Below are 4367 nucleotides of genomic sequence, written 5' to 3' on the forward strand. Positions count from 1 at the left end.
CCCCAACTCGGAGGGGGACACGAAGGAGAGAAAACCAGCAGGACGAGCAGACACGTGGGTTCCCATTAGGAAAGTAGGTCAGCGTCTGGCTCCCCTGGCCCGAGCCCAGCCTCCCCTTCTGCTCTCCATCACCTTCAGGACGCAGCGCGTGACTGCCGAGGGCCCCGCTCCTGGGGCCGATGGGCCGTTCTGCGGCATCGGTGCCGCGAGCCCCAGTTCGCGGTCCAGAAACACCGAAGTGTCCGTCATTCTGCTTTGGCATTTCGGTCGGTCGTGGTCGGGCAGCCTACACACTAACCTCATTGACCGAAATGTTTTTTTCTTCTTCCAATAAAGAGAAGGATTTTATTTTTTAGAGCGATGAATCTGGAATTTTTCCCAGCCAACTTTTTTTTTTTTTTTTGATTGAGAGTAGAAAATTCACGGGCCACATCGACTGTCTCGTTCTTAGTGGGTGGAAGTCAGCCTTGGGGGCTCGGTCTCTTGGTGAGTGACCAAACTGGGAATCAACCCACAATCTGGGCAGATGAAATAAGCCCATTTAGAGGAATCTCATGAATTTGCATCAGGAACTAGCAACCATCGAGGTCAATAGGAAACCAAATAATAATACACTATCCTTTCTCATGACTTATATCAAAGAGCCTAGTCAAATGAATTATGAAGAGAGAAATTATACTTTTTAATCCTCAGTGCTTTCATTCAGTCATGAATGGTATTGATTCAGGGTCATTTTAAAGAGCATTTCAGTGAGAGAGATTTGAAACAAGAAGAAGGTACATGCTAACAGTATAAAGAGTCACATCTGTCTACGGCCACGCCACCCCGAACACGCCCAATCTCATTTGATCTCAGAAGCTAAGCAGGGTTGGGCCTGGTTAGTACTTGAATGGGAGACCACCTAGGAAGACCAGGTGTTGTAGGCAGAAAAAAAAAAAAAAGACAAAGAGTCACATCTAATTACAGTAATGTAGAATGTTAAACTTGGAGACCTTCTAGACCCGGCCATTTACATCCATCAAAGGCATGTGGCCAGTGTCTCTGTGCAGGAGCCAGAATCACCTGGAAGTCTTGCTAAAATACAGCTTTCTGAGTCCTACCTCCAGAGTTTCTGGGTGGGCCCAAGAATTGGTGTTTCCAGCAAGTCCCCAGGTGATGCTGATGCTGCTGATTCAAGACCACGTGTGACAGCTGCTCCGCACCATGCCTGCAGGTGACTGAGTCACCCAGGGTTGGCTCAAACTCTTCTGATGAGATGAGTCGTGAAGGCGGCTTCTGCCAATGGGTCATCTTTCTTAGAGCTTCCTGATGCTGCGTGAAAAACGCTTGTCGCTGACTCTATTCAACTGGATTGAGTTCTGCCAGCTGGAATTACTCTGAACATACCTAATCTATTCTGCTACCCAGCTCCCAATGACTTTAAATTTTTATTTTGAAATATACATAAGATGAAGTGTATGCATCTTTATGTGTTCAGCTCGATGAATTTTTACTTATCTATACACCCACACGACTCCTTCCGGGTCAAGACAGAGTATTTCCACCACTCCAAGAGGCTGACTTATACTCTTTCCCATCAGTCCTCACCCGCAAAGGTACCCACTGATCTACTTCAATTACCTCAGATGAGTAGTGCTGCTCCTTGAGCTTATGTCAGTGGAAGCCGGGAGAATATTCTTGCGTTCTGCTCAGAATGACTAGGAGGCTCAGCTACGTTGTGCATAGCTGCAGCTCTTGCCTTCTTGTGGCAAGTCCTGTCCCAGGGTTGACGCGTTGTACTGTCTTACACTTAGTCCCCAGGTCCTTCTTCTGTTCTGTACATATTTCAGGTTCACAATCATATTAGCAAAAAAGGCTGCTTCCCATGAATCAGAAAGGCACTAAGCACGTCGCATAACTTAACCTTTTCCAGAGCGTGAGTTTGGTAGACTATTAATCCATTTTACAGATGAGGTCACCAAGGCCTAGCAACTCACCCGAAGTCCGTAGATGATAAGAAGCAGAGCCAGGAATGAATGCAGGTCCTTCTCATTCACTCATGATCCTGAGTTCTCAGCTAGTATGTTATCATGCCTGTCATTCTGGGTGCTTTACCAGTAACCACAATGAGAGAAAGACTAGTTCAAGGACTTTTCTATTTTCAGCTCCTTTTCCTTCCCCCCATCTATTGGTTCTAAAGCATCATCCGCCAGGCAGGTGAACTGGGCAGCGGCACTTGTCAGTGTGCCTCCGAGATCTGCCCAGCTCCTTCGTCAGGTGAGCACATCTGTTGGAAGCATGTGATCGCCCAGGCAACTGTCATTCTACAGGAACGAACTCTCCTACTGGCTAGCTCTGTTGTCACTCCCCAGGTTCTTGCCCCTGAGAAATGCGAATACCAGGAGACTCAGTTCTGCTCTGTGGTTCCTGGTAAGGTTACACCTACATTGTCTCTGTTCTGTTGAAGGAAACGTTTAAACTTCCTTTGTTTTTAATGAGTAATAAACCCTTAGCAGAAGGAAGTTTATTCTTAAATACAAATCACCATGCAAATCATGCCTTGTTTCCTTTATTTTGCTAATTAGGGATGGAAAATTGCTGGGCAGCTTACTCTACGGTATCACCTCTAATAGATTTAAAAAGATGGTCAGATGCTTTGCAGCCATTTTAAGTCTGACTCTGATTCAGCGTCTGGATAAAAAGTCTCCATATACAGAGATAGTTATGAATTCTTCATTTTATTTTCATATTCTTTATGATTTATGCAGATCTCAAAAATCTGGGTTTCTGTTGCTAAACGTATAGACATGATGGCGTTTGGATTTATAAAGGTGAGTAGTCTGCGAAAATAATTCTGTGTGTGTCCCAACAGGAAGCAAAGGTCAGGCTTGAAAAATGTGATGTGCGTGGCTTAATCTGTCATCTCACTGTTTTTCTTACATCATATAAAATCCACTTTTCTATTTATCTTTCTGGGATTATAACTTATATCCTAAGATTCATGCTGGGAAAGCTTTGGGAAAGGCGTTTTTGTTTGTTTATTTGTTTTTTTTAAATAGTATGGTATGGCAACCAAAGGATTGATGGGGGAAAAGTGTTCTTTGTGGAGGAATTCCATATGGAAGGAATGATAGGAGTGACCACGCTCTTGCAACTCTGATGCAATAGTGGATCTAGACAAACATCAGCGCTTCGTAAAACGATGAATGGAAGGTGGGTGAGGAACTCCCTTCGTGGGTGATCCGACTGACCGCACCGAACTCACCATCGGTCTCACACCCCTGAAAGTAGGCACCTAGATCTCTGTACCTTCTGATGCGATGAAGTAGTGAGTCCTCAGCATCACCTGTGAGGGGTCCTTGCCAACAGCGTTGAACCTAGGTGTAACCAAGCCTCCAGCTCCACCTGTCAGAACCCCAGGGGGATTGAGCTGTGGTTCTCAGCCTTGACTGCACGTTAGACTCACGTGGGGAATTTTAAAAGTCTCGACGGCCGGGTGGTGTCCCAGACTGATTAAACGAGCTCAGGGCCTGGGCATCAGTATTTTTTCTAGATGTTATAATATGAGCCAAGGTCGGAAACTAGGGGAATGGGGGGCAAAGTCGAAAGACGGGACAAGAAAACCATCAGGAGATGCAGCATGTGAGAAGCTCTGCAGGACAAATGACCAGTGTCTTACAACACAATTATGTCGCAGTAGAAAAACGTTGAGGAGCTGGGAGAGGACACTTGTAGATTAAAGGAGACCTAAGAAACATAAGCCACACATGATGTGAGGACTTTGATTCTAATTTCAACAAACCAGCCATTCCAACGCATTTTCTAAAGCCTCAGGAAAATTTAAATACAGACAGGGATTTCACCATAATAAAGCACCGCACATTAATTTTATCACTTGTGATAATGGTCCTGTGGTTATGTTAAAAAAAAAAAGTTCTTAGAGATTCATACCGAAGTATTTATGGATGAAATACGACACGTAGGATTTGTTTTAAAATGTTCTAGCAAAAAAAACGGTGAGGGGATACATAAAACCATACAAAAGATTGTGAAAAAGTTGATAATTATCAAAGTTGGATGATGGTTACACGAAGTTTGTCTTACTCTACTTTTGTGTGTTTAAAAATTCTCATCAGAAAACATTTTACAGGAGGCATAAAGGTGAAATATATGATAATATAGTTCTCGCATTGTGATACATTTTTCTCTCTACTTTTGTGTGTTTAAATATTCTCATCAGAAAAGATTTTACAAGAGGCATAAAGGTGAAATATATGATTGCATATCTCTTGCACTGTGATACATTATCAGTACAAAGTCGAGGCAGTTCGTAGAGCATACAAACCTTTATGCATTCGGATTTACAGAAGTTATATTTTGTTTACAGA

General features: G+C 43.6%; 1 protein-coding gene and 1 pseudogene across 1 annotated transcript in view; both read left to right on the top strand.

The window, feature by feature from the left end:
- The window catches only part of ITIH5 (inter-alpha-trypsin inhibitor heavy chain family member 5), an 87767-nt gene that overhangs the window by 40005 nt on the left and 43395 nt on the right, over positions 1-4367 (top strand). The window lies entirely within an intron of this gene.
- On the top strand, positions 808-926 carry LOC111739314 (annotated as a pseudogene).

This window comes from Pteropus vampyrus, unplaced genomic scaffold (assembly GCF_000151845.1).
Source record: "Pteropus vampyrus isolate Shadow unplaced genomic scaffold, Pvam_2.0 Scaffold49, whole genome shotgun sequence".
In the NCBI taxonomy this organism is placed as follows: Eukaryota; Metazoa; Chordata; class Mammalia; order Chiroptera; family Pteropodidae; genus Pteropus; species Pteropus vampyrus.